Genomic DNA, 12,757 nt, shown 5'->3' with positions numbered 1-12,757 from the left:
CTCCCGTCCGTTGGAGTCAGAAGAGCCCAGGGGACCCATGAATCAGATAAACCTTCCGATACTCTTTTAAATCTCCTCGATTGTAGGAACATGACAATAAACCCTTATGATCCCGAGGGAAATAAAGGGAGCCCTTCCAAGGTCTTCTTGTTTTTAACAAAATAAGGACCTACTATCCAACTGGACACTATTCTCCATGTAAGGCACTAAGCGTGCCCTTTACGTATGTTATCTAACCTAATTCTTTTTTTTTTTTTTTAAGTTCATTTATTTATTTTCGAGAGAGACAGCACGAGTTGCGGAGGGGAGCAAAGAGAGAGGGAGGGAGAGAGAATCCCAAGCAGGCTCTGTGCAGAGCCCGACGCAGGGCTCGAAGTCACCCACCGTGAGATGGTGACCTGAGCTGAGATCAAGGGTCGGACGCTTAACCGACTCAGCCCCCCAGGGGCCCCATCTAACCTAATTCTGACAACAACCCGAGGGCAGAGGTGTTATAAGTGGGCCCACGCGCAGAGAGGTTTAATGACTTGCCCAAGGCCACACGGCTGATATGAAGCAGCGCCAAGGTTCAGAACCAGGGCTGTGGAACCCAGAGATGCACGCTCTACGCCACTGTGCCTGCATTTCTCGAAGCGGGAGCGGCTTCCCAGGCCCCGCCCGACACCTGTTGACTCAGAATCCTGAAGGGTGCGCCCCGGGATGCAAACGCTTAACACCAACTACCCTGGTGTGTGTGTGGTGGGGGAGGGGGGTCCTGGAGCACTGGGATGCTCCGGGGCCTGGTTGACACTGTGCTGCCTCCTGAGTGTGGCCTAGGGCACGGGCTGGGATGCTGAGGCCTGCGTGTCAGATCTCACGCTACTCAGCAATCTTCCCTGCACACCTGCCGCCCAGGACCGGTGACTGAATGTCAGGGCTATTTTAGGCGGACCCTTCACCTGCACCATGGACTCAAAGCCTCTCCGGGCTCATATCTGAGAACTTGAGACCTCTGGTTCTTCCCCTTCCTCCTCCCAAGGAACATACACGCGGAGGCCCACGGTCTCTTGGTGGCCCCTTCGCAAAATGCTCACACGCACACACACACACACACACACACACGCCTTTGCATATTTTCAGGAAGCACATAGATCATCGAAGGCTCCTTTATGAACTGCCTGCCCAATCAGCCCAAGGAGCCCCTGTCGCAGAAGCTTCTGACCTAGAAATCTGGACAGAGACTAGGTCCCGTGGTTGTCTTTTTTTCTAATCCCCTCTGTTAGAGATACACCCCAGAGTGTTGTAGGCAAAATGATATGTTGTCTGGGATTTGTTTTTAAATACTCCCCGGGGGCGCCTGGGTGGCTCAGTCGGTTGAGCGCCTGACCCTTGGTTTCAGCTCAGGTCACGATCTCACAGTTCGTGAGTTCGAGCCCCACGTCGGGCTCTGCACTGACCATGCTGGAGCCTGCTTGGGATTCTGTCTCTCCCTTGCTCTCTGCCCCTCCCCTGCTCACGCACTCTCTCTCTCTCAAAATAAATAAACATTAAAAAAATAATAAAATACTCTCAGTTATGGAGGGTTATGGGGCATGGGGAGCAGTAGGATAGATAGAGGATTGGCCATGAATTGTTCACCGTTGAAGCTGTGAGGGGGGTAGACGGGGGTTCCCTCTACTGTTCTCTCTGCTTCTGTATGTGTTTTTAAGTGTCCATAATAAAAAGCTGGAGACGATTAGGTTGAATTACACGTTGTGTGAATCATATGTCAATAAAGCTGTTTATTTTTTATTTTTTTATTTTTTTTTTTAAGTTTATTTATTTTTGAGACAGAGAGAGACAGAGCATGAATGGGGGAGGGGCAGAGAGAGAGGGAGACACAGAATCGGAAGCAGGCTCCAGGCTCTGAGCCATCAGCCCAGAGCCCGACGCGGGGCTCGAACTCACAGAGCACGAGATCGTGACCTGAGCCGAAGTCGGACGCTTAACCGACTGAGCCACCCAGGCGCCCCAAAGCTGTTTATTTTTTAAATTAACCTCCTGTTCTGGACCTGCCAATGGACACACTAAAGGCCAAGAGAGAATCGTGTCCTTTCCAGAGCGTTCTTGCTTGCGGTCACGGCAACAGGTAGTCCCAACGTCTTGGCCTTGCTAAGGTGACGGGAACCCCTCTAAGCAGGTCTCACTGGAGGGTTGACAAGACCAGTTGTTGAATATGAAGGACCACAAGCCACAGGCCTAATTGCCTCTAATGATAGGCATCAGTCTGCTGCTGCTGAGCCCAATAGTGATAACTATCCCCGACCATCCACATTCAGAGCACTGTACGAAAAGAAACTACGCTGGCAGGAACCCACACTCTCTCTCAAGAGGCCACGAAACGTAGCAGACATCCCACATCTAAGTCCCTGCTGACTAAAGCCCGGCAGAAGCCAGAAGGTGCTTGAATGGATTTTGAAAAGCACAGGCCTTGTTTCATGTGTATTTAGTTCGAGAGCGCGAGGTCACATCCTGAGCTGAACTCGAGAGTCGGGACGCTTAACCGACCGAGCCACCCAGGCGCCCCTAAAAATGAACGCTTCTTAAAGCTAGCAACTGGCGGCGAGTTTTACGAACAAGACCGACACCGAAATAATCACCCACGGGTTTGCCATGGAGGAGGCGGTGGGGGTGGGGGGTAAGGAGTGGCATCAGGGCTTACAGGCAGACATCTGCAAAGTCCCCTCATCTCCCTTCATGGGGTGGAGCCTAAAGAGGCCTTCTCCCGTGCGCCCCCCGCCCCCCCCAAACACTGTAGCCCTTGCTCGGGGAAGTGACTAAACCGCGGAGATCTGCGGAGATGGCCCTCTTTTACAGCACGTGTCCCTCCACCTCTATAGCTTCTCCGCAAAACAGAGCTGACAGCGGTCCCCACCTCGGAGGGTTGACATGAAGTTTCCCCGAGCCTGTCTAGGGAAAGCCCCCGGGGACAGGGCCGGAGCACAGAGTGAGCCCTGGGTAGAAGTTAGTTAATTCTCGTTCATGGTGTTTTCTTTGGCCGGCCACACTACCGGCCCAGCCATTCCTTGGCTAGAGTGGCGTGACAGCCGCTGTGACTCAAACACCTTTTCCTTGCGTTGTTTCATCCGGACGAGCGCTAGGCCGGGGGGGGGGGGGGGGGGGGGGGGGGGGGGACTCGATCCCATGACCCTGGGATCACGACCTGAGCCGAAATCAAGACTCTGATGCTCAACCGACTGAGCCACCCAGGCGCCCCTCTTTAAACACTCTTTCTAGGGGCACCTGGGTGGCTCAGGCGGTTGAGGGTCCGACTTCGGCTGAGGTCATGATCTCGCGGTCCGTGAGTTCCAGCCCCACATCGGGCTCTGGGCTGACAGCACAGAGCCCGGAACCTGTTTCGAATTCTGTGTCTCCCTCTCTCTCTCTCTGCTCCTTCCCCACTCATGTTTTCTCTCTCTCTCTCTCTCAAAGGAATAAACGTGAAAAAAAAAATTTCAAACACCCTTTCTATCCAGAAGGGCATCAAGGCAGTTTTCACCAACCCGACCTTCAAAACTGGCGGAGAAGCCCTGTCATCTGCTTTGAAAGATCCACCCTGCTGCTTATTTTGATGTCCCCTGCGTGGCACTTAATAAGGGTGATACCCTGACAGACAAGACCATAGGAGACTCCCCATAACTCCTAGTAAATACACACCGTGGAGCAGTTGACTTCTCCCTAAATAGAATCTCGGGTGTCCCTTGGATGAATGTTTAAAAACAAAAACAGGGGCGCCTGGGTGGCTCAGTCGGTTAAGCGTCCGACTTCGGCTCAGGTCATGATCTCGCGGTCCGTGGGTTCGAGCCCCGCGTCCGGCTCTGTGCTGACAGCTCGGAGCCTGGAGCCTGTTTCCGATTCTGTGTCCCTCTCTCTCTGACCCTCCCCTGTTCATGCTGTCTCTCTCTCTGTCTCAAAAACAAATAAATGTTAAAAAAAAAAAAAAAAAAAAACACCCTTCTTTAGTGGCTGTAACAAAAACCATAAGGAGAGAGTAAGCACCCTGCTCGGCGCGAGGCCAGCTACACAACAAAACAGACCCCGCTGCCTGCCGTTGCCCACCGCCACCTCCCTCCGGGACCCTGGACACCACATCTGCAAAGAGCCACAGGCTCTGGGGGCCTGGCGAGCAGGGGCTGACAGATGACAAACTGTGTGCGGCTCGAAGTCCAAGGAGCCCTATTAGCATCTCTCCAACAATAGACCTTCTGGGTGACACTGGCCTCGTTGTCCTCCTGGTCCCCTTGTTCTGCCCGGGAGCCGGGTTTTCAGGGGCAGGCTCCGGCTGTCTTTGACGTAAGGCTCGCTTGTGAAAAGCCACAACGGGAAATCGTGGCATATGCACTCCGGGCCCTGCTCACAGAGGGTGTTACTGCAGGGACACTCAGCGCCTCTGCCACGTGACCGCTGCAGGAGCAGAGCGGTCATTCCACGGAGCCACTCGGCCACCAGCCTACTGTCTGCCTCGCGGCCCAGTGCCCCCAGACCCCCTTTCATATCCCTGCCTCTCTCCCCGAGCCCGAGGCCGGGTTCCAAAGCGATAGACACATCACGTGGGGTGGGACCGGGAGCCCATGTGTTAGCAAAGCAGCTCGTTCCTCTGGGCAACGTGGATCCAGCTATGAACGTGGGGGTCACGAGGGAGGGCACAGAGCTGGGCCAGAGATGCGACAAAGCCCACTTGTCCTTAGGCACGCGCAGCTCGTGTGCTCTGTGCGTCACTGTGGTGGATTTCAAAACAACTATGCTTGGGGCGCCTGGGGGGCTCAGTCGGTTAAGCATCTGACTTTGGCTGTGGTCACGATCTCACAGTTCTTGAGTTCGAGCCCCGCGTCGGGCTCTGTACTGACAGCTCAGACCCTGGAGCCTGCTTTGGATTCTGTGTCTCCCTCTCGCTCTGCCCCTCGCTCACTCTCTCTCTCTCTCCCTCACTCTCTCTCTCAAAAGTAATTAAACGTAAAAAAAAAATTTATTTATCGTTTTAATTTTTTTTTAACTTTTATTTATTTTTGAGACAGAGAGAGAGAGAGCATGAACAGGGGAGGGGCAGAGAGACAAGGAGACACAGAATCAGAAGCAGGCTCCAGGCTCTGAGCCATCAGCCCAGAGCCCGACGCGCGGGGCTCGAACCCACGGACCGCGAGATCGTGACCTGAGCCGAAGTCGGACGCTTAACCGACTGAGCCACCCAGGCGCCCCTAAAAAATTTTTTTTTAAATATTTCAATTGCTAGACCTGGACCTCGATGAATGGAAACCGTCTTGACCAGCAACCTCAAATAACCAGCAGCCTTGTCCTGCCTTGTCCCAACCCCTTATAGGGAAATGAGCCACATGACAAGATAGTGGGGAAAATTTTTAAGTGGGGAACGTTTGGAGCCCACCCCCATTCAGCCCGGTCTCCTCCTTCTCTACCTCTGGTTCTTGGCCATGGCTGTCAACCTTCCATGGGCGTCAGGATCGCCTGGGCACTTGTTTAACAGGTAGAGTCCCGGGGTCGCCTCCAGTCACTCCAACTGGGTAGTCAGCTGATATTCAGGGAACACATACTCTGTGCCAGGCACTACTGTAGGCATTAGAGATCCAACAGTGAACAAGACAGAGCCCCCGTCCCTGGATGCTTACAATTTGACGGATGGGATCGGCAAGGAAGAAAGAAGCTAACTGCAAATACCCACAAGTGCTAGGAAGTACAACCCCATGGATGTGATACGGAGAGGCCAGGGTGTGGTTGTGATTTTAGAGAGCATGGCCAAGGCTGGCGTCTCTGAGAAGGTGACATTTGCCTGAGGCCTGACGGAACAGAAGGAGCCGGCCATGGGAAGGGTGTTATATCCGAAGGAAGACCGAGTGCAGAGACCCTGACTGAATGAGTCAGTGCTCGATTCGCTCAAGGGCAGAAGGGCAGACAGACAGAAGGCCTAGACAGTCATTTTCCATAGATCTTAGAGACGGGCCAAGAAGGGGAGCCTGGGTGGCTCAGTTCGGCTCTTGGTTTCAGCTCACGTCATGATCTCACGGTTTGTTGGTTGGAGCCCCGCATCGGGCTCTGCACTGACACACAGAGCCTGCTTGGGATTCTCTGTCTCCCTCTCTCTGCCGTCCCCCACTCGCTCTCTCTCTCTCTCCCTCAACATAAGTAAATAAACATTTAAGGAAGAAAGAAGAAAGAAAGAAAGAAAGAAAGAAAGAAAGAAAGAAAGAAAGAAAGAAAAGGGCCAAGAAGCTACATTTTTAACAACTCTCCCCCCACCCCGGGTGATTCTGAGGCGTGGGCCCGGCTGAGAACCCCAGACTACACTGTCATTCAGAAGCCCGACCCCAGGGCCCGCACCGGGCTCGCAGGTCAGCAGGCCCGTGTTAAGCATTGTTCAGAATGCCTTGTGAGAACCTTCCACTCTCTGAGCAGCGTTGTCCAGAGTAATCTCTGCATTCGGAGGCAGGGGCTCAGTCTCACCTCGGGGCCCTGTGGGCTCAGGGGAAGGAAGACCGGTTGAAGGGGCCAAACTCACACTTGGAAGCAACCAGCCATGGCCACAGCCCCTGGCTCCCTGGAAGGCCCACATGCCAATTCTTTGGTGCCCGGTGCCGCCCACAGGCTGCTGGGAATGTGGCCGACTCACTCAGGTATCCCGGCCAAGGCTGCCGGGGGGGGGGGGGGCCTCCCCAAGCCATCTGAAGCCCCAGCATGGTCCAGCTGGGTATGTGGGGTCAAGGCCATGTTTGGGGGCCTCCCACCTGCCCCTTTATGCATCGCTCTCAACACCTCTTACCTCAGGCAGGCAGGACCATCCGGATGACTTAAACTGGACTCACGATGGTCCCTGGTCCAGAAGCAGGCCCACCATACCTAGGCGGGGCTATAAATCTGTATCCCAGATCTCTTCCTCTCCCTCCTGCCTCCCTTACCAAACAAAACCTTCCGCGGTGGCTTCTTTTTGGTTTTGTTTTTATTTTTTAAATGTTTATTTATTTTTGAGAGAGAAACAGAGACCGAGAGCACGGGGGCGGGGGGGGGGTGGTGGAGGGTGGGACAGGGGGTAGGGAACAGAATCTGAAAGCAGGCTCCAGGCTCCTTGCTGTCAACACACAGCCGGATGCGGATGCGGGGCTCGAGCTCACGAAGGAGGGATCATGACCTGAGCTGAAGTCAGCCGCTCAACCGACTGAGCCACCCAGGCGCCCCCTTGTGGTGGCTTCTACTTCCGGGGAGATGAACTGGATGCACTTTTCTCCTCTCCTCCCATCCCTCTCTGAAAGAGCCTGTCAAGAGGATGAAGAGACAAGCTACTGGCTGGGAGAACATATTTACAAACCACATATCCAACACAGGACAAGTATCTAGAACACATGAAGAACTCTCAAGCCCAACTGCAGGAAAACACACAGCCCAATTAGGAAACGGTCAAATAACACGAACAGACATTTCAGCAAAGAGGATGTACAGATGGCCACTAAGAACTTTGAAAACACGTTCAGCGTACAGATCTTTTCCCTCTTTGGTGGGGTTTATCCCTAGGTACCTTAATGGCTTTTGTTGCAATTGTAAAGGGGGTCGATTCCTTGATTTCTCTTTCTGCTGCCTCATTATTGGTGTGTAGAAATGCCGCCAATTTCTGTGCGTTCTGATTTTCTATCCTGCGACTTTGCTGAATTCATGGATCAGTTCTAGCAGCTTTTTGATGGAGGCTTTCGCGTTTTCCACGTGGAGTATCGTGTCGTCTGTGAACAGTGAAAGTTTGGCTTCGTCTTTGCCGATTGGTTTACCTTTTTTTTTTTTTTTAAATTTTTTTTTAACGTTTTATTTATTTTTGAGACAGAGAGAGACAGAGCATGAACAGGGGAGGGGCAGAGAGAGAGGGAGACACAGAATCGGAAGTAGGCTCCAGGCTCCGAGCCATCAGCCCAGAGCCCGACGCGGGGCTCGAACTCACGGACCGCGAGATCGTGACCCGAGCCGAAGTCGGACGCCCAACCGACTGAGCCACCCAGGCGCCCCTAGTTTACCTTTTATTTCTTTTTGCGGTCTGCCGAGGCTAGCACTCCCGGGACTGTGCCGAACAACAGTGGTGAGAGTGGACATCCCTGCCATGTTCCTGTCCTGTCCTTAGGGGGAAACTCTGTTTTTCCCCATCGAGAATGACATTAGCTGTGGCTCTTTCACATACGGTCTTTACGGTGTTGAGGTGTGATCCTTCTATCCCTACTTTGTTGAGGGTTTTTATCAAGAAAGGATGCTGTATTTTGTCAAAGGCTTTTTCTGCACCCATTGAGAGGATCGCATGGTTTTTCTCCTTTCTTTTACGAATGTGATGTATCACGCTGATTGATTCGCGAATATTTAACCAGCCAGGAGCCCAGGAGCAGTAAATCCCACTTGATCACGGTGAATAATTCTTGTGACGTACTGTTGAATTTGATTCGCTAGTATCTTGTCAAGAATTTTTGACAGGGATATTGGCCCGTAGTTCTCCTTTGTAGCGAGGTCTTTGTCTGGCTATGGAATCAAGGTAATGCCGGCAGTCATTTGCACTATTAAGTATTTATCCAAAGGATACAAAACTGCAGACTCAAAGGGCACATGATTTATATATATTATATATGTATTTGCATATATATAATGCAATATTACTCAGTGATCAGAAAGACTGAAATCTTGCCCTTTGCAACAACGTGGATGGAATTAGAATGCATTAAGCTAAGCAAAATAAGTCAGTCAAAGACAGAAACCATATGATTTCACTCAGACGTGGACTTTAAGAGACAAAACAGATGAACATAGGGGAAGGGAAGGAAAAATAAGATAAAGAGAGAGGGGGAGGCAAACCGTAAGAGACTCTTTGTTTTAATTTTTTAAAATTTTTTATTAAGTTTCTTTATTTTGAGGGAGACGGTGAGCATGCAAATGGGGGAGGGGCAGAGAGAGAGAGAGAATCCCAAGCAGGCTCCGTGCTCAGCACAGAGCCCCATGCGGGGCTCGATCCCACGAACCTCATGATCATGAACTGAGCTGAGACCAAGAGTCGGACACTTAACCGTCTGAGCCACCCAGGCACCTCCCATAACAGATTCTTAAATACAGAGAACAAACTGAGGGTTGACGGAGAGAGGTGGGTGGGGGGATGGGCTAAATGGGTGACGGGCATTAAGGAGGGCACTTGTTGGGATGAGCACTGGGTGTCATATGTAAGAGATGAATCACTGGGTTCTACTCCTGAAACCAAGACTACACTGTACGTTAACTAACTGGAATTTAAAGAAATAAACTGCACTCTTAAAGAAAATGTTCAATATCACTGGCCATTAGGAAAATGAAACCTAAAACCACAATACCTATCAGAAAGGTCAAAACAAACAACAAAATGGGGCACCTGGCTGGCTCAGTCCATAGAGCATGGGACTCTCGATGTTGGGGTTGTGAGTTTGAGCCCCACATTGGGGGTAGAATTTACTTTTAAAAAAATAGCCACAGCACCCCACATGCTGGTGAGGATTTAGAGAAACTGAATCACTCCTATGTTACTGGTGGGGTTGTAAAATGGCACAGCCACTCTGGAAAGCAGTTTGAACAGCTTCTTCAAAAAATAAACACACAGCTACCGGACGATCCGGCAGTGACACTCTTGGGCATGTATCCCGGAGAAATAAAAACTTACGTTCACACAAACACCTGTCAGCGAATGTTCGTAGCATCTCTATTCCTAAAAGCCAAAAGCCAGAATGGGCCCAGGTGTCCCCCAGCAGGTTAAGCCCACAGTGATGCATCCATACCATGGAAAACCACTCAGCAACAAAAAGGGATCAAGTCGACACATGAAACAGCCCGGATGAACTTCCAGAGAACTCTGTCGAGTGAAAAAAGCCAAAAGGTGCGGACTCTATGATTCTACTCGGAGAACATTCTTGAAATGAAGAACAGATTAGTGATCGCCAAAGTTGAGGAGGTTTGAGGTGGCAAGGAAGTGGGTGTGGCTATAAAAAGAGCACAGAAGGGATCCCTGTGGCGACGGGAACGTTCTATGCCTTGACGGTGCTGATGTCCACAGCCTGGTAGTGACAGCATTCTATAGTTTTGCAAGATGCCACCGTTGGGAGAAGCAGGATCAAAGGTATATGGAACCTCTCTGTGCTATTTCGTACAACTGCGCATGAACCTGGGTCAAAATAAAAGGTTTAGCTGAAAAAGAGAAGACCTTTCTGGGGCGCCTGGGTGGTTCAGTCGGTTGAGTGTTGACTCTCGGGCTCGGCTCAGGTCGTGATCTCACAGCCCGTGAGTTCGAGCCCTACGCTGGGCTCCACGGTCCCCCTCTCTCTCTGTCCCTCCACCTCTTGAGCTCGTTCTCACAAAAATAAATAAATAAACATTAAAAAAAAAAGTCCTTTCTCTTCCTCTGTTTATCCCCTTCTCTTGGGCCCTGCTCTAATAATCCATGAGGAGATGCTAATGGGTAGTAAAGGGACCGATATTGTCCCCAGTTCCTACCTATCTCAACGGGGAGGTGGGGGGGGGGGGGTCCTGGCAATCACAAAAAGGTAACTCTTTACAGAAGAAATTGCCTTGAATTTAAAATCAGGTTACCTTGGGGCCTGGTCTGAAAATGCTTTGTGACCTCAGGCAAATGGCTTGGCCTCTCTGAGATTCCGTTTCATCACCTGTAAACAGATTTTTGAAGATTAAACGAAAAAATGAAAACACATGGTAAATTGTAAAGCAGCCCCCCAAACACGGTCTTTTTCCTCGCCTTCCTCCTTTCCTGTCCTTATTACTTCCAGTTAGAGGAAGGGACTGTGTGCCCTAGGTCTCCTTGTATTCCCATGACTTAGCCCAAGTCCCTGCCCAGGAGGCACTTAGGAAGTGCTTGTTAATGCTAATAATGGCAGAGTGTTTAAACCAGGGGTTAGCTCTAATGGGGGAAGAAGGAAGGTTCTGCCCCCAGCGGGACACAGGTCTTGGCTGTGTCTTTGGCTGAGACTCTGAAGAACACTTGTTCGCACCCCCTGGGAATAGCTCCCTGCCCTGGGAATCGTTGCACCAGAGACATCATGGGCCGGAGAGGCAGGGCTCATGGGACAGACCAGCTGCCAGGTTGGGGGACCAGGGAGGACTGGAGAGAAGACAAGCTCGTCACTCGGACCAAGAACTTCCCTACCCGTCACCACCTTCAGTCCCCACCACCCTCCTGAGGCAGGCAGAGCGGGGGGGGGGGGGCAGCCCCGTCCTCCACGGGCAAACCCTGAAGGGAGACAGGGCTGAGGCCTGCCCCAGGTTCGCCGGGCCCATGAGTCAGCGGCACGGCCGGGCCCAGACCCAGGAGCCAGAGATGTTCCACAGCAGGGATGGTGTCCAAATGGAAAAACTAAGCCACAGAAAACACAGCTCTTCCCTGCCCGGACCTGGAGCCTCTCCTGAGGGACTTGCGGCCAAGGTCGCCGGGCCTTTCCACCCAACTTCCTTTCTGAAGGAGCTGCTGTCCCAGCAGGCCGGGCAGGGTGCTGCCCTGGGAGACGGCTTCCCTCCCTTTCGGCCTGGAGCTTTCAGTGACCTATTTAAAGACAGAGCAACCAGTTTGGGGTTTGGGTCTCCCCGGGTGCCTCTCCCACGTGGCTCCCTGGGGCCTTCCTAGGCTCCTCTTCCAGCTTATCCTCGGTGGTGACAGCTGAGGGTGGGGTAGGGCGGGCACTGTTCTTCTTACCTGTCCCTGAGAGCCCAGAGTGTCCTTGGAAACTCACTCAGAGGCTGAGGAGAACAAGCCAGGGCCTTTCCAGAACCCAGGCTGAGGAGGGGATGGCAGTCCTACGCGGCCCCACCCTGTCCCCCCAGGCTGGATGCTTTCCCCCAAGGGCCCCTTCTCCCCACTGCCACCCCCACCCGGTCTCTGAGAAGACAAGCTGCTTGGAGTCTTCATTTGCAGGAAAGCAGAGAGCGCTCCGGCCTGGGGAAGGTTCGAATGGGGGCGGGGGGGGGGGGGGTGGGCGGTGAGGACTTTGCAGCCAGCCCTTACTGAATAGCCCCCCTGTGCCTGGCCCCACGCCGTGTCCCCAGGGCCACTGCTCCCACCCTCGGGGTTGCCAGTCAGTCTGGGATGAGGGGCCAGAGGGCCCGGGCAAGGTGCAAGGCAGGCAGGACGTATGAGGACGAGGACACAGGCTCAGGCCAGCCAGTCGGCCTCCAGGCAACTCGCGGAACCTTTGGCAACTCGCCTAACCATTCGTTTGCTCATTCCTTCGTTCACTGGCTGCCCATTCCTTCACTTCATGAATATTTATCAGGTGCCTGTTATGTGCTGGGCGACCCGGCAGGCTCTGAGCCTTCCGGAGCTTCCGGCCTAAGTGGGAGGAGGGGGACAGGGGGACCCGAGGGGGCTCCCTTAGATAGGGTGGTTAAAAGAGGCCTCTCATTGCCATGAGGCCGCACCCTCCTTCTTAAAGACCCACAGATGCTTTCCAGTTAGTGCTGCCAAACCTGAAACCTAAGTGTCCTGAAGAAACTGCCAACATTCTGCAAACATGTAAGACTCAAAAATGGGTCCCTAGCACCTCATAAAAACCTTCTCCCTTCGCAGGGCCTCTCACCCGTGAAGGAAGCTTTGAAGAGGGAACCGAGGAGCCTGAGAGCTCGCAGTGAGGCCTCCTGAACACCCAGCTGTAGATTCGGCAATCCCTCCCCCCTCCACCCCCTCCACGGGGTTCCAGAAGTTCCTCCCCGTCTTTTAAAGCGACAGTCAGTAACTTAGGCCCAGTTG

At 52.7% G+C, this 12,757-nt stretch overlaps 1 long non-coding RNA gene across 1 annotated transcript; it reads right to left on the bottom strand.

The window, feature by feature from the left end:
* Nucleotides 1-7,184: 7,184 nt before the first annotated feature.
* On the bottom strand, nt 7,185-11,796 carry LOC109250708 (uncharacterized). Its single transcript, XR_002073134.2, has 3 exons — nt 11,708-11,796; nt 10,594-10,667; nt 7,185-7,277 (listed from the first exon to the last, which is right to left on the bottom strand). It is a non-coding gene; the product is annotated as an uncharacterized LOC109250708 (long non-coding RNA).
* Between the last annotated feature and the right edge of the window lie 961 nt (nt 11,797-12,757).

This window comes from Panthera pardus, unplaced genomic scaffold, assembly GCF_024362965.1.
Source record: "Panthera pardus isolate Hobbes unplaced genomic scaffold, ASM2436296v1 HiC_scaffold_27, whole genome shotgun sequence".
Classification (NCBI taxonomy): Eukaryota; Metazoa; Chordata; class Mammalia; order Carnivora; family Felidae; genus Panthera; species Panthera pardus.
This window is presented reverse-complemented; position numbering and strand designations above follow the sequence as displayed.